Raw genomic sequence first — 20,936 nt, 5'->3', positions numbered from 1 at the left:
TGCCCCCATCCTCCGCCAGCACCATGCTTCACTGCATCAGCAAAGGAAAGCCGGCCCGCGCTTTGGACACACGAAAAGAGATGATCCGAAGCCCCCCAAGTCCGCTGCACCTACGCGGGGGGGCATGTAGCTGGAGTATGCCCAGGCCCCCGCAGTTCCGACACAGCAACCCAACACAGTCCCAGCCCAGCCGTGTGGCCTATGGCTTTGAAAGCAGCGATGGCACGTCAAGCTGGCCTGGAAAACCAGGTAGCCCCGTCGGGCCCAATAACAAAGGAACTCGGCGGGTGCACTCTGCTACCATCAGCATTCTTCTTAAAAGTCACAAAAATCGCCTCTTTACCGCTCCAAATCTTCCTCACATTCAGCACTTTCGCCCCACCACCACTTTTGTACAGAAACGCCCAAAAACAACTTAATATCCAGTTCATGCACCTAGGGATTGAACATGTGTACAGTAACAGGCACCTTCTCCTCGCCAAACAAAGGAAAAGCTGAAGGCCTACCAGGCTCGATGGCCTCCTTCCATGAACCTCGAAAACCTGGCACTTCCTCTCATGAAAAGAGATGTCAAAAAAATCCAGCTGGAGTTGTCCTTCCAGGCAGAAGACGTCCTCCTGTCACTCGAACAAGTTCTCAAGATGTCATCACACACGACCACGCTCACCTCCTCCTGCCTCCACCGTGAAACAATCAAACGACAGTATTCTCAGCCGCATCCCGGGCCGCCCAATAGCATCTTTCCATCGCCATCGCCTCTCACAATTTTAAACCAACATTGATCTTAGCCAAAAGGCCGTAGAAGCCGATATACCCCACAACTGCACGTGGGTCCGGGCGGCTCCCTTTAGCGACGCTCAGCCACATGGTTACGGGAGGCGGGCCAGCAGCGATCAGCCGCGAAAACAAAACACGAGACGCTTGACTTTGACAGAAAGGTATTCACCACAGAGAGCTTCCAAAATACCGTAAACTCGGGCTGTTCTCCACCGGAAATCTTTAGTAAAAGGCGAAGACGCAGCGAGATGAAGAGAAACCCGAGCCATTGCTGCCACAGGGCACGACGGAGGTCAGACCATGTATCGTATCGAGGGTGATCACACAAGGCCCCAGCCAAGGCGTATTTGCCTTGCCACTCAGTCTCCACTTCCACAGCACATGCTCCAGTCACAACACAGTGTCATCCAGCTATTTATTAATTTACAAAAAAAAAAGAGAAAAGGCCGGAAAACCCAAAAGGCCCGAAAAGGAGGTGGCACGGGTTGGGCAAAAGACCTGGCAAGGACTCACGGTTCGCTGGCTGTCAATCAAGGAGGGTTCCCAAAGTCCCAGAGGTTGGTTCCGGGCTGGCTGGCTGGCTATTGGCTGCCTTTCACACCAGCGGGATGTGCAACTGCTCCTGGAGTCACTGCAATACCGGTCGAGCAAGTGGGAGCCGACGGAGCAAGTCTCTTCCGCTTCCTGGTTCCTGCAACCAGATTAATATATTAGTCCTCGGGTAGAGGACGATCAGATATTAAACTGATAAGAACAGATTTTTATATTCATGAATCTGTTCAAAACATCAAATCATATACAGAACACAATCAACACAAAACCTACCACCAAACCACATACACCCTTTATTTACACATCATCATAACCAACGCTTCAGAAGATACAACCCCACTAGCCCACTCCCACCCTTGGCAACCCTCCCCCAAACCTCCCTGGGTTTCTAAACGTACAACCCCATGCACTTGAATATATTCCTTCTGCACATGCCTCCCACCTTCTCCAAAACCACCTAAATTACCACATGTGGCGCCAAAGTTGGCCAGCTTTTTCCTGACACTTCCTCTATTCCGCCAATTTCACAAAAAGAAATTAAACCCACAAAGCCACCTCCTCTCTTTCCCTCAGGTGGCCCCCAAACCTCACTTCAGAGGCACCATCTTCGTGAGACAGCCCCACGCACTCCACACTACCTTCACTGATCCACCAAACCCTAAGTCCCCTGGCTCCCCGGCAAGACCAAAAGCGTATGGTCCAGCTGCCTCCTCCCCACACCCCACTGCACACTGTGCCGCGGCGGGTTGATGCCGTGAGCCTGTACAGGCGCCACCGCAACCGCACCTTGTGCCGCCAACCGCTGCTGGCGTCCTCCTTCTCTTTCAAAACCGGTAGAGGGCTGATGGCACCCCAATTCACCCTCCTCGCCACTACTTCCCTTCTCTGCGTTTCTCCACCTCCTTCTCTATCAAGTCTCAAGACAGAGGGGCCCGGGTGATGAAAGCACCCCACGGCCCTCCAGCCCACCCATTCCTCCTCAGCAGCTCCACCCACCTCCTGCAATGATCCGCTCACTCCACGCCCGCCTCCTGACAAGGACAGGGGCCTAAGACTTCAGTGAGAAGCCCAGCCAGTACCTGTCTGTTCCTTTAGGCTAAAATCCCCACTCCGCCAACTGCACTGGAAGGCCACAAACATTGCCATCAGCTTTGTCTCAAATGCACGCCCATCCTCCCCCACTCCCACCCACCGCATACACTCCCAGCTCCTCGCACTCCACCCATTCTGTCCTACCCCCCACAGGAATGTAAACTTCCTCTCCAGCCTCCACCCAGGAGAAAAGACACCGGTCACCACCGGTGGTTGATGATGCAAACATCCGCTGCACTGCTTGGCTACCTGCTGATACACAGATGTCGATCTTCAATCGGGTTCAGGCCTCCCAAGACCTTCTCAAAAACCCTCTCCCAATTCCACGCTGCATCAGCCCCTCTCTCTTCCCAAAACCACACCCCCTAAACCTTGAGCCCCTCCGGCCGGCCACAGTGAACCCCCCTGGCACATCCTCCCTCCCTGCCCAACTACCCCAGAACAGGACTGAGACTTTGTCCCCGGTTCACTTACCCTCGCCGCCCCTGCTAAAAAGGTCTAGGACCTCCCCGGCCTCGGGCCGTGAGGGCTGTAGCCTCTGTCGTCAGCAGAAGGTGGTATCATTCATGCATAACGCCACCTTACACCCCTCGGCCTAGGGCTGCACCCTCACACTCCTGGGTCCCGGGCTTAAATGTGTCGCCAGTTGCTCCAGGGCACTGCAGGAGCGTAGAGGGGGACACCCCTGCCGCGACCCCCCTGGCTCTCAAAAAAGAAACGGATAGCACCCCATTCACCCCACCCTACTCCCCAGCAGCCTCAGCCAATCTATAGTCCCTGGGCCGGGAACTCCTCATCTTTCTTTCTCTGGACTTAGGAGAAGGAACAGAGGCCCTCACTGTCCCCTGACAAAGCCTTCTCCTGGTCCACACCCAAACTGCCAAAGGCAGGCCCCTGTCCCCACTCCAGGCCACGCCCCCAAACAACGAGAGTTAAGCCTGCACCTCCCCTCGACCCCACAAGTCTGGTCCTCCCCGACCACCGAGGCTATCATTCTCCCCCATCCTCACGCCAGTTTTTTGCCAAGATTTCTTATAGTCGACTGTGGAGGAGGGTGCACTCCGGCCTCCACCTCTGCCTGAGCAAGGGGCCAGTGGTTCCCTCTTTTTGTGGAGGAGGGTCACCAACCCAACTAACATGGAGGGGAGAGGGACCCCCCCACCAGGACCTCCCCACACCTCCACCAGACCGGGCCCCAAGACTCCCCCAGAAAGACCTAAAAATTCGCCTGCCGCTGACGCCTGACTTTCGGTGCCTTCATCGACAGCAAAGCTGTTCCTCTAGCTCTGCCACGAGTGCTCCTCCAGGGCAGCCCGCTGCTCCTCCCCTGGAATTCCTGCCCTCCATGTCCCAGGGAGCTCCCAGCCAGCGCCCCTCCCCTCCCTCTTCTCACAAACAGCTTCTAGTACTGGGCCGCCACTGCCATCTCGCTGAGCTGTCACTCAGCCCATCAGCCTCCAACCCCCTCATCTCCACCAAGCTGCCTCACCCCTGTTGTCTGCAAAGCATGGGAAGGCTTCTCGCTCTTTCCCAATGCCACCTCCTGCAGTTCCAAACTTTCATGTGGCTTCTCCCTCAAAAAGAACCCCATTTCCCTCCTTAAACTTCTACCCTCTCCTCCACCTCTGGGCACCCTCCTGGGCCATAAAGCCTCCAGCTCCCCGGGAGACCTCAGTAATCCACCTCCTTTCCGCTGCTTTCCTCCTTCAAGCCACCCAAGCCTGGCAGAAGGCCGGCCACCCCACCTTCATAGCGCCTCCCACCAGCTCACCCAGGACCCTAAAAGCCCTCCTTGCTCCCTCCACCCTCAACATTGTTTACCACTGCTCCCCCGAACTCCTCCTCCTCCAAAGCCAGTTGGGGAATCGCCACTGCCTTTACCCGCCTCCCTCCCCCAAGTCAGCCTCCACCCTCGGGATGGCACAGTGGTCGGAACACCAGGCCGGGATAACCCGAACCCCGCTTAACGCCATACAATCACAGGGAACAGGGGAAATAGTCCAGGCGTGGACTCCACCCCTTGAGTTCCTCCATGTAGCCCCCCGCTTCCACCCACCTCCGGCCACCTTGAAGGCATCCCAGAACCTATGTTCCCTACACAACTGCTCCCAGCTCCACACTTCCTAATCGCACTCTATCCAAACAGACAAAAATCCCCCCCACCACCACCACCCGGACACAAAAAACAGCGGAGCCAAACCCCTCAAAGAACCCACCAGCCCCTCACACTTGGAGCATAAACACAAAACCAAGCGCCAGGTCCACCCCCCACCCTACGCCTACACACCCTGCCTGGCAATCAGACACACACCACCACCTCTACCACAAAGCCCCAAGAACCAAAAAGAATACCCACCCCATCAGCATGCGACCCCACCCCCACACAGAGGGTCCCCTTCCCCCATTCCTCCTGCAATTTTTTTCACATCCACCTCATCCCTCAAATGACATTCCTGCAAAGAAAACATCATACCCCAAAGAAGACAGAAAACCCAAAACAGCACCCCGCTTCTGCCCTCCCTCAGACCCCTGACATTCAAAGAAAGAAACCCTATAAAACGTCCAGCAATGAAAACCCACATCCCCCCCAACCCGGGCCCCAAACCAAACACCCAAAACACATAACACACACATCATTTAGCACTCAGAGTTAGTCCACCTCTCCTGGTCCTGCCCCTGGGTCCACTGCTCCTGTCCAGCCCTCCCAGTGGAAACCCTCTCCGCACCAAGACCGCCCCCGCTGCTAGGGACTCCTCACATCGAGCGGCGAACCTGTTAGGACAGGGGACCGGGATGGGTCGTCCACTGACCATCCACCAGGGGCCCGGCGACTCAGCGGGCTCTCCAATTCCCTGCACCAGATCTGCACCCTCTCCTCCACCATACACCTCGACCGGGTCCCCCTCACGCTTCTCAGGCACAGAGGTGGGAGAGAGCTCTCCCACTGCTCCCACCTCGGGCTAAGTGTATTCTGGCGCCTGCACCACGCCTCGCCTTCAGCCGCCGCCTGCCCGTGAACCGAGAGGTCCACCTCCCCCGCCTTCACAAGCCGCTGCTCCCCGCCAGCCCATTGTCGCACCCGACACCGCTTGCACTCTTCGGGCGCCGGTTGCCCTCAGCCGGCCCGGCCACACTGCAACCGCTGACCGCTTTTTTGTTTCCCCATTCTCACAGCCGGGCTGCCCATGATCGCCCCCACGCTGGGACTCCCCGCATGGGGCTCAGACTCCTCCAGATCAAATCCACACTGGTGAATATGACTGGCTATAAGGTGTACCCTCCTCCTGGTCCACCAGATGGAGCCCTGGAGTCCCTCCCCCGTACAGCAAGCGGTCGTGGTTCTTAGGCGACTGTGTTAAGGGTAGCTAGGCTAGGCAAGCCACCCAAGCCCACGCCGCCCTTTCTCCCCTGCCTCGGCTTCCACCTCACGCCAGCCTCCCCCCAACAGACTGGAAGGGAGGTGACCAGGTCCCGCGACGACCACACTGCCTCGCCTCCCGTGAGGACCCACCCCAGCTGCCCCCCGGGCCTCCAGCACCTCCAGCAGCCCTGCCCCTGCGAGGGCCTCTCTAATTCCTCTCTCCCTTCTTGTGCCCCGCCACGCTGGTCCTCGTCTCTCACCACTCCCTCTCAAGGAACGCCCTCCTCCGGGTCGGACACCTCCCGCTGAAGAGGTGCCGCCCCAAGCAAGGCTGCACTGCCTTCGGGCGCCAAGACAATCCCCGCAGTGCCCCCCTGTGTCCCACACTGCAGTTCTTCCCCAAACAGTCCGGCTGTGCCCCCTCTGCCTTCCACACCGCCTGCAATAGATAGGTTGCCCCGGGTAGCCCAGGAAGCCCCTATCCGGGCTCAGGCTAAAACCCCAGGGGTGTAGAAAGTGAACCAGGGTCCTCCCTGGCCTTCCTTAAACTTCACTCAGAAACTGGCGCCTTGCCATTCCACACCCCCTCACCAAACATCATTTCTAACCCCCCTTAACAGCCCCACAGTACCTTGACAAAAACGCAGTCACCACTTCCAGCGGCACCCAGGGATTGTACAGGTGAATGTACAGGGGGGTGAACGCATGGCCAAACAAAGGAATAAGTGAACAGCCCCTCACCTGGTCTTCTGCGCGTCCTCCTGATTAAACTCTCAAAAAAGGTGCACCCAAAGGAACCTGTTAAAACTCAAATCCATAAATCCAACTGAAGAAAAATCCTGCAGACAAAGCAAACGATCCAAAGAAATCCCCATAAAATCCACCAAGATAGTATCCATAACGTATTCCGGAGTCACCCGTGCCTTCACCTCCGCCAAATCCTCCGTCACCAACCGCACCGTGTACTTTAGCCGCGCCTGACTGGCCGGCCCACTCCTTCCTGCTGTCGTCATTCTCGCTCGCTCGAAATAGATCCCCAACTTGATCTTAGCCAAAAGGCCGAGAAGCGATACCCCAACTGTCTGAGGTCAGGCGTAGCCCCTGGCGAGGCCCGCCCTCAGAAAGTTCCTTGGGGCGGGACAAGCAAAGCGGACCCTCTGCAGCCGCTTGACTTGCGAGCAGAAAGGTGCAGCTCCGCCCGGGCTTCCAAAAGCCACCGTAAACTTCGGGGCTGTTTCCTCCACGGAAATCTTTAGTAAAAAGCGAAAAGATTTGTGCGAGATGAAAGAAAACCGGCGATTGCTCTTACCACAAGACACGCTGAATGAGGAGGTCAAAACGGCGGTGGTGCGTGGACGAGGTGACTCCAGAATGCTCCCAGCCAAGGCGTGAAAACGCCTTGCCCTCAGTCTCTCCACCTCCCACACACACATGCTCCAGTCACAACACAGTCATTCAGCTATTTATTAATTACAAAAAAAAAAAAAAAAAGAGAAAAAATGAGGAAAACCGGGCCGAAAGGGGAGGTGCCGCAGTTGGGCAAAAGACCTGGCAAGGACTCACCGTGTCTGCTGGCTGTCAATCAAGGAGGTTCAAGTCCAGAGAGTTCCGCTGGCTGGCTGGCTGGCTGGCTGGCTGGCTGGCTGGCTGGGTTCTTTTCTTCCACAATCAAGGGATGTGCACCGTTCCATAAGGTCACTGCAATACCGGTCGATCTGCGTGGAAGCGGACCAGACAAGCCCCTCTTCATTCCTGTTCCAAAATCAGATTAATATATTGATCCTCGGGTAGAGGACGTATCAGATATTAAACTGATAAGAACCGAATTTTTTTATATTGAGTTTATTCACCAAACCAAACCAGGCCTAAACACATTACCACACAATACATATACACACATCCGCCATCACACAGCTCTCGATGGCCCGTTAAAAAAAGGAAAATAGAAAAGGAAGAACAAGAAAAACCCCAACCTCCCCTCACAACACCACCCACTTGTAGGGACCCCTCTCATCTCCCCCTCCTCCTCCTTCGGAAACCCTATTACTTCTCCACCCTCCACTTCCCTGTAAAACACAGCCTCTGGAGTTCCCTGGGGAGCCAAGTGCGGATGGACTCCTTCCACCCCGCTCCCAGGTAGCCTGCCTCCGTTCCCCGCCCACCACCCTTCTGACGTCTGAGCCCAACTGGGCCAGACCCACCCCACTCACCACCAGCTCCTCCACCAAAAACCCCCCAAACCCCGGACCCACCCACTCCTTCACCCTACCCCACACCAGCGCCGCCTCCTACCCCAGAACCACGTGTAACACCGTCTCAACCTCCCACACCCACTTAGCACACAGGCCGCCCCTACCACAGCCGTAAATCCGTTCCTGACCGGCAGCCTATTGAGCGCCAGCCAGTTCAGGTCCCCTACCCCGGATGCTGAAACGCGCGGCTGCAGAAAGGCCACCCGATGCCCTATGGCATGCAGGCGTCGCTCTGACACCAAGTCGCCCTCGCAGCCTCCCCATACAACCTCCGGTGATCAGCACCAGACCGTCCTCCAGGCACCACTCCCGGGCCCGCACAAAGTCCCGGACCCGAGTGTACCACCATGGGGAGTCCCAGGACCAGGGGATATTTAAGCTCAGCGGCCTCAGCCGCCGCAAAGCCAGCCCCAACCAGTACCTCGCCAAAAGGCCAGCCTTATGCGTTGTGCCCCCCACCACCAGCCGCGCATGGAATGAGCCGTGCAGGCACAGCAGCTTCACCGGCGGGCAGGGCGCCCCCTCCCCCTCCGCATCGGTGCATCAAACCCGATTGACAAACTCCATGAGCCCCAAATAAAAGAAGACTGCCTCTCAATCTCCATCCCGATGTGGAGCGGCACCGGGTACCTGTCACATGAGTGGTTCAGATAGGCAACATCGGCCTTTACCACCATCACCTGCCGTTAGGGACAGCGACCTACTCTTCCACCTACGTAGCCGCCTCCCACCGCCCCCAGAAGAAATTCTCCAATTCTTCACGGGGCCTAACTCCGACAAAAATCACCCCAGCACCCGGTTGCTTATCCTCGGCCACCCTGAAACCCCCTGGGACCTCCACCCCTGGAACTCCACGGGCCCAGGCAGGCCACAGACTTGCCAAGTTGACCTTTGCCCCAGGCCTCCCAGCCCTCACCACCCTTTCGCGGCCCAAACCCCTATCAGTAGTGATAAAGAGGGTCAGGTCATCCGCGTGCCAGCCGCTTTAGCAACCTCCCCACCCCAGGGAGATGCCTTCAATGCTCGGCTCCGCCCTCAGCCCATGTCAGGGCCTCCAGGGTCCAGGAGTGGGGACCGAGGCAGCCTGTCGGACACACCACCTGCCGCACCACACCCAGAAGCCGGGCAGTAATCCTGATGTCACTGACTAACTGCGTCCACAGCAACGGATCAGGTGGAGCCACGGCCCGACCCATCGGTCAGAACCTGAACAGAAAGGAGTGCTGCACGATTGACGCTTTTCCTGGTCCAGGCTCAGGAGGAACCAGCGGAGACCCCTCCGTCCGCCCAGCTGACCATACCCCTCCTGGGACCAGGTTCAGGCTCTGCTCTCCCGGCACCCCACAAGTCTGGTCTGGATGGACCACCGAACCCATAACCTTCTACCCACGGCCAGACCTTGACAGGATTCACGTCCGCTGTCAGGACCGTGATAGGGCGCCACCAAGCTGTTCCCCACCTTTCTTAAAATGAGGGAGACCAGCCCGCCCGCATGAGGCTGGCAGCACCCCACTGAAGCAGTCCCCATACACCCCCACCAAGTCCTGGCCCCACCAGATCCCAGAAGGACCTAAAATTCCACCGAGACCACGCCTCGCGCCCGCCCAGCCCTCAGAGACTCCCCATAACCTCCTCGGCCTCCCTCCGTAATTCCCCGCCCAAGGCCTGCTGTCCTCCGCCGGCCAGCCCCAGTCTCTAGCCCCCAAGAACCTGTCCGCCAGGGCTCGCCTCCCCGCCACAGAAGAGGTCCCAGGTACTCTACGGCCCAAAATCTCCTCCTCCCCTGTAACTCGCCCAGGCCCTTCGTAGGCCCTGGAGACATGCGACCGCCCTGCCTTTAGGCGTGACTCGGCGAACGCTTGACGGGTCTCTCACAGGCACCCCCTTACACCCGACCCCACCAAAGGGCTCTTGGCTCAGCCAAAGCTGTCTAACCTATCACAAGAGATCACGCCTGAAGGCGTCTGTCAAGTAGCCAGCTCTGCCACCACATCCTCCTCCTTGGTTCCGCCACCACCCATTCGCCTCCCCCCTCTTCTCCTGCGCCTCCTCCCCACATAAAGCGGTAAACTCCCATCTGGCCTTGACTCCTCCCACCACCGCCCCCAAGGAGCCAAGAACCCTTCATACTCCTCCAACCTACAGCTGCCGAAAGGCCTGGCAGAAGGCCTCTAGAAACCCAACATTTAACCGCCCAGGCCCCCGGCCGCCGCCCTCCCCTACTCCCCGCAGTACCACACCTCCACCCCACCACGCAATGGTCAGACAGCCAGATCGGCTCAACCCGGAAGTCCCGGACCCCCAGCACCTTGGGGACAAAGATATAACCAGGCGTGACTCGCCCTCGGGAAGCTACTCCAGGTCACCCCCACACCCATCCTCGTCACTTAAACAGTCTCTGTAACAGGAAGTCCTGTACCATAGAACCCAACTCTCGCAGCCCTCTAGGGACATTAAAATCCCAGCACCACACACCACTCCCCTCCCCTGTAAAGGAGCTGGCCACCTGAGGAAACCCGCCCGCCCCCCCACAGCACTCCTGGTGCGACACGCAATGAGCGCAGCGGCCCCTCCACCCTTGCATCCACCACCAACACCCTCCTGCACAGGCCCAACAATAGAGTCCAAAAAATCCCACCCTAAACAAAATACCCACCCCATCTGCATGCACATTCCCACCCCATTGGCCAGAAGGACCCCCATGTCCACCCGCTTTAAACATCTTAACATCCCGGACCCCACATGGCACTCTTGCACAAAACATAACATTGAATCCCTGTCCCGGCAGCCGAAAACAGCCGCCCTCCCGCGAGGTGGCATCCAGCATTCCCGAGCGTTCCAGGACTCCACCCGAGGCATACCCATGCCCGAGGCCACACACACCCCGCCCCCTCCCCCTCCCCACACACACAATGCACCCAACCCAACCCCGGCCCCAAAGGGTCCACAGCCCACGTCCACGTTGCTGCACAAGTCCCACATCAGCATCATGAGTCACCATGAGGCTGCCCTCCTCCCAGGTCCCACCCCTCAGCCCGCGGCCCGGGCTGCATGGGATCTGCGGGGCTTACCCTCTGACTGCGGCACCCGGCGTCCAAGATCGAGGCGGACCAAAAGGTTGGGGGCCGGGTGGCCCGGCCTTCCTCTCCATCCCACTGTAGGAGCCCGGGCTGGAGACCTCATCCCTCTCTCCCTGGGGGGGAGAGCCTGACGACAACGACTCCCCCGACCCCGAAGACTCCGACGAGGCAGAGGCCTGCCCGGGCGACGCCGACCCCTCCACGCAGCACACCACAACGGGCGAGGAGCCATCCGACTGCACCTCCGCCGGGCCCACCCCGTCCTGGGGACCGTCTCTCGCCACCACCTTGCACGGCTGCTCCTCCTCCGAATCTCCATGCGGCCGCTTGCCCCCGCGGGGCCCCTGCCCACTGCCGTCGCACGAGGCATCGTCCTCCAGCCCCTCTACTTCCTCCGCCCAGTCCGAAATAGGACTATCACCTAACTATCTAACATCAAATCCTTTGTTCCCAGGCAGAGTCATCAAACAATTCAAATCTGAGGCACTAAAACCAAGCGTTTGTTGGACCAGCTTTCTTGAGAAGTCCAATCTGGACATCTCCATTAGCTTTCCATCTTTTATTTTAAATTTAAAACGCACACTGTGGTGCCTCCTCATGCCAGCACGAGTAGCTGACATGGTGGAGGCACCACCAGCCTAAACTTAAACTAAAACCACTAAAACTATAAATACTTAAGACAATAAATTAACTAAAAAGGCTAAAAGGCTAGGCTAAAACAAGCTAAAAACCACACACAATAAAAGGGCTAAACAAGCTTACCTGGGCCTAATGTTTAAAAGGAACTCCAAAGGAAAAGGCAGCTGCTTAGACCTGTAAAAAAGACAAAGAACACAAAACAGTACAAAAAACAAAACGAAAAAACAGTAATTTTGAGACAGAAAAAACACACAAACCAATATAACTCCCGGATGAGAGTGTCCAGACCACCACAAGGTAAGGACCGCCTTCCTCTCACCTTGAGTCGACCCGCTGTCTTAGCCAAAGGCCGGCGATACCCCACAACTTCAATACTTCGGCCCCCCTCTGGCGAGGGCCGCCCACTCAAGGTTCCTTGGGGGCCCGGGACAAGCAAAGCGGACCCTCACCACGGCCCTTCGACTTTTGACAGAAAGGTGCAGCTCCGCCGAAGCATGCTCAGTCACAACACAGTGTCATCCAGCTATTTATTAATTTAAAAAAAAAAAAAAAGGCGGGAAAACCCAAAGAGGGCCGAAAGGGAGGTGGCCGCGGTTGGGCAAAAGACCCTGGCAAGGACTCGCACGTGTCTGCTGGCTGTCAATCAAGGGGAGGTTCCAAAGTCCCAGAGGGTTACGGTTCCGGCTGGCTGGCTGGCTGGCTGGCTGGCTGGGTTCTTTTCTTCCACAATCAAAGGGATGTGCACCGTTCCTGGAGTCACTGCAATGCGAGATTACCGATCGCGTGGCCGGACGGGACAAGCCCCCCCTTCCATCTCCCTGTTCCAAAATCAGATTAATATATTAGTCCTCGGGTAGCCGTATCGAATATTAAACTGATAAGAACAGATTTTTTGTTTAGTTTATTTTTATACAAAGCCACATACAAAGAAGTCGCACCGTGTGCAACAACAATGCACCTACAATGGCGTCCCAGAACCTAGTCTGGGCGAGGAATCGACCCTCATAAAGGCCCACCCAAAATAAATAAATAGTGGCCCAAAGACCACACATACAAACAAAACCACCATACAAGTAAGGACATTTTACAATCAAAACCCATCAAACATACAAAACACTCCCAACCCCAATTCCCTCTTTAATCCTCCCCACCACATAACTCAACATACTCTTTATATGTCGTCCACCAGGGGGCGCCAGAACAAAAACCAGATCAACACAGTACAACAGCATTACACCCCATTCCCCAATAACACCCACTCCAAACAACAACAAGAACAGCAACTTCCCATCACAACATACAACCCGAATCAGTCCATGCATCCCAGTAGTCCTCTTTAAATTCACCTCATCCCACCCCAGCAAGTCCCGGGAGAAGGGGAAGGAATCCCCTCCAGCAGAACCCGTCGACCCGTCCGACTCCTCCCTGCGCCACTAGACTCCGCCACCTCCGACACGTGGACACCGCACCACCTTCCTCCGCCTGCAGGGCCCCATATCTCTTTGAGACAGGGACCCGCCCACACCCTTGCACCCGGCGAACAGGAGTCCCGGCGAACCACCTCCCCGTCCGTCCCCGGCGCTTCCACAGCCCGGCCTTCATCGCCAGTCTGCCATCTCAGCTTCCTGGGAGGCAGAAGCCTCCCGCCAGTCGTCCGCTCTCCGGCTCTCCAGCACCAGTCACCCGGCGCCATCTTGCCCAGAAGGCCATGCGGCCTAGCCGAGCCGTAGCCACCAGCGGCCATCTTGGCTACCTGGCGGCAGCTCCCTGGCCTCCACCCGACACTGCAGGCTCCTCTGCTCCCCTGGCTCTTTCGTCACCGTCTCACCAGCAGGACTTCGTCTTCACCCCAGCAGGCGCCCGATGGGCACTGCGCAGCAGGAACGAAGTCCCCACAGCGCCAGAGCGGTCGCCCGCCCGGCCGCCCAGCCACCACACCAGCATAACTTGCCCTCCTAGGGCACTCCGCAAACAAATGATTTGTTGCTCCGAACAAAACACAGGCCCTCAATTCCTTACAATCCTTTACAAAGTGACCCTCCATCCCACAACGCAAACATGACTTTACAGTACATTGACTTCTCAAATGTCCCAATCCCCCACAACCCCAGCACTCACTCGGTAAGTCCGGCAGGAAGACCCTCCCCCGGTCCGGGCCCAGCGAAAAGGCGAAGGGAGGCCGCAGCTGACGAGCCCCGTCCTCCGACATCCGAAACCTCACGCGGTACCTCCACTTTCCTGTCCAGAAACCGTTGGTGTCCAAGATCCGCTCCGCCGTTGACATTGCCACACAGTACCGCCCCAGGAAACACCGTACATCCACCTCCAAGACGTGGGGGTTGAACACCTGCACCACTACCGTGGAGAGGTCACCCCACCTCACCGCACTCACCCCCGTCAGCAGCGCCGGCGAAGCCGTCGTAGAATGCAGCCGATACGCCCGCTCCATGTCCTCCAGTGTCCGAAAAGTGACGTCGAAGCACGTCCCATGCACCACGCTCTGCAGACAAAGAACCTCCTTATCCGTTGACTGCAGCTTTCCCCTCACCATCTCCTCTCCAAAACGCTCCCGAGTAACCAGCTCCCTTCGCTCCTCCGGTATCAGGAACCGTATCCCGAACCTGGGAATCCCCATCCATGTCTCCGCCGACTCTCCCGCCATCGCTTCTGGTAGAACAGATTTCCTTTGGAAAACTTTTATTGTCACCAACTCATGTTTTGCATTTACATTTTGATTTGTTTTTTTACATTTCATGGAATTTCTTTGTGGTACATTTTCATTTTCTTTCATCATTTCATCACATTATCATCACATCACATGGTTTCATTCTTTTCACATTTTGCATTTTTCATTTCACATTTTACATTTTCACAATTTTTACAGCACATTTTACAAAAAATAAAAATCGTTTTGTCTAAAAAGCCATTTTTGTTTTAAAACTGTGTCTGTGTGTCATAAAGAATCCATGTGTGTGTTTAAAAGTTCATGTTTGTGTAAAGGATGATAAAGTCCAGCTTTTAAAAGAGTTCAAATGTAATAAAATGCACTAAGTCCATTAAAAGTCTCCGTTATTGCGGACGGGCGAGCCACTAACAAAGAGGCTCCACCCAGCTCTCAAGCGAGGCAAGCCCAGCGGATGCGCCAGTGGAGAGTCCTCCCCCTCCGCCCGCTGCTCCGTCCGTGATGGTAGTGGTGGGGGGTCGGCGGGGAACCAACAGCCGGTGGGGGCGGGAACCTTCTGTTTTTGACCCGGCCCCCTCCCTCCCGTGGCGGCGTCGCGGCGCCTCCTGCAGCGTGATGTCACCAGCACGCCCGTAGCTGGCAGGGGCACGTCCGCTTCCCCACCAGCAGGTTGCGGGAGGTCCACAATCGGCTTTGATTACGGTTTAGGGTGAGCCAGGCGGCAAAGTCGGCGGCTGGGATGGTGGTGGCCCTGGCCCACCCAGCTGACCACTAGTTGGTAGCTTGGGGGACCTCCCCTGCTGGCAGGCTGGGCATTACAGGGGCGGTATCGGCCCACAGGTCCCTCGCCGCGCCCGCTCCCCAGAGCAGGTGCCGCTGGTCTCAGGTTGGCGCATCCTGGGCGCGGGCAGGTGTTGATTTTCCCCATGCCGGGGGGTGCATCCGCGGCTCTGACGGGGAGGACCTCATGGGCGCCATCCACGCCAGATCCAGCTGGCTTGTTCTGGGTAGGGGGGTGAGCAGCGTTCCTCCAAGCCTGCCCAGCCTCACTGGAAGTGTGAGGGCGGGAGCGAGGCTCACTGCTTCCAGTCCCTGCACAAGAGAGACAAAGAGTTTTAGCATTAGTTAAAATTGTGCATCACTTGTTTTAAAAATCATATTTGTTTAAAATTTCTTTATAAAACAATACTCTTTTGGTAGGTTAAAAGCAACTGGGAAAGCGGTGGTCTGTATCTAAAATCCGCAACTTCATCTGGTAGGACCCATCCAGAATTTCACCATGGTGGCAGTCTTGTTCTCTCTGGATGGGGTGGTTCGCGTGTTTTAAAATGCAGAGGCGGTGAAGTTGCTGCCTAAAACAGGTGGGGGGTCGGGGAGGCCTTTCCTCCGTTCTCCTTCCTCTTTTAAGGACCTCCCTTCTCAATCTCCCATTTGGACCCCCACAGGAAATAAAAACCGCCCGGTCCAGACCTAAAGAAAAGTTTTGGGGGACTAAAACAGAACACACAGTAATAAAAGCAAAAGGAGTAAGATAACTGCTTTAAAAATTAAAACCTTACCTTCAAGCGTCAACTGTCTTAGTCCCCAGAACCCCAGTCGTTTGCCCTAACTTTCCCTAGCGTCAGTCCAGTTGCCCGTCCACCACCCTCATTGTCAAATTTAATACCTAAAATTGAATGTCTGTCTGTTTAAGTCTACTGCCAGATCTGGTCTTACGTCACCCCACGGCCCAAGAGCTGGGCCTCGGACTTGCCCCTGTTGAGCTTGGCCGAGGGCCCTTCCGTTTTCCAGTCAGTCAAGTCGAGGTGCTCTTTGGGCGATAAAGCGTCATTTTACTAAAGGGTCCGTCGTCCATGTAAAGGTACGTCGCGGTCAGTCCACCCTGGCAAGTCAAGTCCTTTGATCCATTTATCCTTCTCAAGATCTGTGCCAATGACTACGATGCAAACAACGAACAGGTGGGGATAGCGGACACCTGGCCGGGCGCCAGAAGCGCACTAAAAGCGAATTTGTGTGGTGCCCATTTACCGCGAATTCTGCTGTATATCTCTGTATGCAGCAAACCCGCCAACTTTAAAACCTCCCTGGGAACCCCATTTTTGCAGTACCTTTAAAGGTACTGGTGCGAAGTTTCGATCAAAAGCTTTCTCAAAATCTAAATTTAATACTAAAAGCCTAATATTTCTGTCTCCAAGGCAGATGGCGTCTGGGACCAGCACTAGGCTGTCCGTGATCCTCCTTCCAGGAGTGCGGCTGAACTTGATCGAGGATTCGTCCTCTAAAACAGTTGATACGTGAGTGCTAAAGTCTGCTAAAAAGTTTACAATCAAAATTTAAAAATGTGATCGGTCTCAATTCTTTAAACAGTCAGTCCTGTCACCTTTTTTTTGTGAAGTAATGAAACTATCCCTGTCCTAAAGCTGTCTGGAAGTCGGTCGATTTGTCAAATTCTTTAAAACAGTCCAACATGTCATTGGCTAAAATGTCATAAAAGGTAACATAAAATTCCATGGGGAGTCCGTCCTCTCCCTGGCATTTTCCTGTTTAAAAACCTTTAAGACATTTTAAAATTTCAACCAATGTAAAAATCTTCGTTAAAACTTCTGATTTAAAACTGTTGACCTTAAGAATTCTAAAACCTCTTCCATTATTTCTAAATATGCGTTTTTCTGCATAGAGGTCCCCATAAAATTCTTCTACCACCATTTTAAAATTCCCTCTATGCAGGTTTCTTCCCTCCCTTCTTCTTTTAATTTCATTATCCCACCCCCTCTGGAAATTATTTTCTTAAAAAAACCTTGTACATTTTCACCTTCTTCCATTTCTTTTTCTTTGCTTCTTAAAATCATTACCCTTACTCTGTTGTTAAATTACTCTTTTTATTTCTTCACTAAAATCCAATCCCTTACGTTTAAAAGGTTAAAATATCTCTGTAATCTCTTTTGCAGCCCCAAGCATGCACCTCCTCTCTCTCTCTTTCTTGTCCTTACCTTTTTATCTTAAAACGTTCTTGGTCCTACTCCTTCACCATTTCCCACCAGTGCTCGTGAATCGAAGGTCTTGGAGGGAGTCCGCCAGAGGCTAAACTGCTCCCCTGTATTCTAATCCATCTCCTCATCCTGTAACAGGCTCTCCACAGCCTCCACCCAGCACCTGTGGGAGGAAGGCAGAGAGCATGCAGGATCTGAAAAGAAGAGGGGGTCAATGTAGCATCCGTGGGCGGGGCAATCTCTTGTTAAATATAGTCGATACGGAGGCTCGGGCGCCACAACATGCCAGGTGAAGCCTCCTCCCGTGGGATGCACTCTTCGTAACAGTCGATTGCTAAAATCTTTAATGCGTTGTTTAAACCTTGGATGTTTTGGTCTAATTTGTGTAAATCCTCCCTACCTTCTTCTGTCTAGTCTGCTTAAAACGTAGTTAAAATCCCTCCCGACCACTAGGGTTCCTCCCAGCATGTGGGGCTGCAGTTCTATTAAAGGCACAGTCGGTCGTGGTTTATCATTAAAACCATAACATTAAGAACATTAAAACCCTGTCTAAAACAGTCAAGGGGTTAGGCCCGTCCGGTCTCACCACTGTGCTGCCCCTTCACCAAGATGTGGGGATTCTTGATTAAGATGGCGACCCGTCCGCTCTGTTAAAAATTGGACCCGCCCACACGGGAGGGGTCCCGGGTCCACACATCTGTTCCCCACTTGCTGTAATTGTTTGTGCAGGCACCTTGCAGCAGAAATATATCTGCATTCAGATGTCAACAGGGATAAAATGCTCTGAGTTTCACTAGAGTCTTCACACTTCTACATTGATTGTTGAGATTGTGAGACTCATGGAGCAGTATGATAAAATGACACGACAGAGTTAAAATTACAGAGACATGTTTTAAACAAGTGGAGATCAATCGGGTCTCCTGCAGACACCTGCTCCTCCTTATGACCACAATGAATTTTGGTCCAGAAGGGTCACTGGTGTCTCCCAGCGCCGGGCTCGGCAGAGAAAAACCCCCGCGCTGCTCCCTTGGCGGATGCTCTTAGCGCCCATGCGCATAAAACATTTCACATTCAATCACACAGTCGATTCAGATCTTCCAAGAGGAACTATCTGAAGACAGTATCACCTGGTTTTTCTCTCTGTCATTTGACATAGAGATTCTGAAGGTCTCTTATGCTGGGTGATGGGAGTGAAGCAGGTGCTTAGTCTTCAGAGGCCACACCACCTCCCTCAGCGGCTCTCGGGAGGCGGGCCTTCTCTCCTTCAGGCCCTCCTCCGCCTGCTCCATCTCCTTCCAGCTGAGGGCGTACCTAACCGTGCTCTGACTCTGCCTGGTGTTAGCTTGTCAGAGTCACGCCGGGCTAGTCCTCGCTGGCTGGAGGTTTCCAAAACTCAGGGACCACCCTTCTCCATTTTGTCCTTCTTCCTGTTCTTGTTCTAAATATGGCCGGGCTGCCAATATGCCATTTTGTTAGCTCAGCTTGTTGGCAAAGAGCTAGGGCAATCTCTGTAGAGATGGGATGAACCCACAGAGATTACACTTTTCTGCCATTTGTGCAATCTTCAAAGATGCCCACTTTCTCACACTTCCTGCATACAATTTCCCTGGCACGCTGGGTGCCTAAGCTGGCCGCATTTATGACACAGCTTAGGCATCCTGAGTGAATGTAGCCCCTGTTCTCTCCCAACACAATCATAGACGGAATCTGACGAGGTGCTCAGGTAACTGCTCGGTCTTCCCATTGTTTAATGGGAACCTCCACGAGCAGTTCCAAATGCCATCCTCGCTCAAAACCCACTGGTGGGCTACAATCACAAGCAAAAATCTAGCCAGCCATGCTAATGTCTTCCCCAGTCACAGTTTCATTGAACATTTTAACAATCACCACTTTCAGAATTGTCCGAAAGTTTTCAACTTCAAACATGGAGCTGGTCTTATGTCACAAACCGCTACAAAACTATACAGTGAATAGCTAAAGCTAACATCGAACTCCTTGTTCCCAGGCAGAGTCACCAAACAATTCAACTCGCCAGCATTAAAACCAAGCATTTGTTGGACATTTGAAAAGTCCAATCTGGACATTTCAATTAGCCTTCCATTTTTGTACAAAATTAAACGACGCTGTGGTGCGCCTCCTCATGCCAGCACGAGCAGCCGACATGGTGGGAGGCACCACCAGCCTCCAAAACCTAAAACTAAACTAAAACTATAAATACTTAAGACAATAAATGTCTAACTAAAAGGCTAAAATAATAGGCTAAAACAAGTTAAAACCACAATAAAAAGGAGCTAAACAGCGCTACCTGGGCCTGATGTTTAAAAGGAACTCCAAAGGAAAAGGCAGCTGCTTAGACCTGTAAAAAGACAAAAACACAAAACAGTACAAAACAAAACGAAAAACAGTAATTTTTTGACAGAAAAACACACAAATAATCCGGAGCTCCAGGAGCCCATTCTGACGCTTAGAGCCAGGGCTTACTACCTAACGCCAGAGGAGATTTTTGGTGGGTCCGGATGAACTCCGGTTAGACTGTTCTATTTACGCCCAAGGTCCATAAAAAGCTAGACACCTGGCTCTTCCCGGGATACCACTGACGTCCGATTGTAAGTGACTGCGTCGAGTTATACCATGTATAGCACAATATATAGAATTCTTCTTATCCTATTTCACAACGTCATTTAAGTTAAGTGTTAAAGACACTTATGACTTTGTGGCAAAGATTAGGACTTGTTATACCGCAGAATACCATTTTGTTTAATACTATTGACATTACATCACTGTACACCAACATTGCTACAGAACTGGGGCTTGATAGGTTGCAGGAGGCCTTCAGGAAATATCCAGACCCTGACTGCCAGATGGAGCGGTGCTGGAATTGCTACGATTGGGCCTTACTAGAAATGATTTTTGTTTAATGGTAAGCATTACTACAGACATGGCACAGCTATGGGAAGACGTTACCCTCATATGCCAATATTTATGGCATCTTGGGAGGAGACGGGCTTCCCAAGTGCAGCTTCCTTCCAGATATGTACTTTAGGCAATTTTGATGATGTGTGGGGTCCTGGAGCCATGGTTTGACTGCTTTTCAGACTTGTAGAGGTTCTTAATACACACCATCCTTCTATTAAGGTTACTAGCAATGTTCAGACCCGAAAGGTTTGGAATTTTTGGATACTGAGGTTTTCATGGTTGAGGATGGGGGCGAGGGTAGAGAAAATTGGCCACCCGTGTATTCTTAAAAGTACTGATACACATGCTCTATATAATAGTATATAGAGGAAGAGGCCACCAGACACCCGGGAGTCCTGGGTTCAATTTCCTGGGCTCTGCCCCCCCATTTTTTCCTTCACCATTTGTGTGTAATTTATGGCTTAGCCCAAATCTTATCAAAACCATACCCCACCTCACCAGTGATAACCCTTTTCTTTTATTCCCACACCCACCAGCCTCAGTGATAACCCTTTCTTTATTCCCACACCTACCAGCCAGGACCGAGGGACTGCG

At 53.9% G+C, this 20,936-nt stretch overlaps 3 non-coding genes across 3 annotated transcripts; all 3 read right to left on the bottom strand.

Annotated features, from left to right (window-relative positions):
• Nucleotides 1-1,386: 1,386 nt before the first annotated feature.
• Nucleotides 1,387-1,573, bottom strand: LOC125309049. The gene has a single exon (XR_007196061.1). It is a non-coding gene; the product is annotated as a U2 spliceosomal RNA (small nuclear RNA).
• Nucleotides 1,574-6,972: 5,399 nt separating this feature from the next.
• Nucleotides 6,973-7,082, bottom strand: LOC125308662. Its single transcript, XR_007195932.1, has one exon. It is a non-coding gene; the product is annotated as a U5 spliceosomal RNA (small nuclear RNA).
• Nucleotides 7,083-7,454: 372 nt separating this feature from the next.
• On the bottom strand, nt 7,455-7,649 carry LOC125309091. Its single transcript, XR_007196073.1, has one exon. It is a non-coding gene; the product is annotated as a U2 spliceosomal RNA (small nuclear RNA).
• Between the last annotated feature and the right edge of the window lie 13,287 nt (nt 7,650-20,936).

Source organism: Alosa alosa, chromosome 1, assembly GCF_017589495.1.
Source record: "Alosa alosa isolate M-15738 ecotype Scorff River chromosome 1, AALO_Geno_1.1, whole genome shotgun sequence".
NCBI lineage: Eukaryota > Metazoa > Chordata > Actinopteri > Clupeiformes > Clupeidae > Alosa > Alosa alosa.
This window is presented reverse-complemented; position numbering and strand designations above follow the sequence as displayed.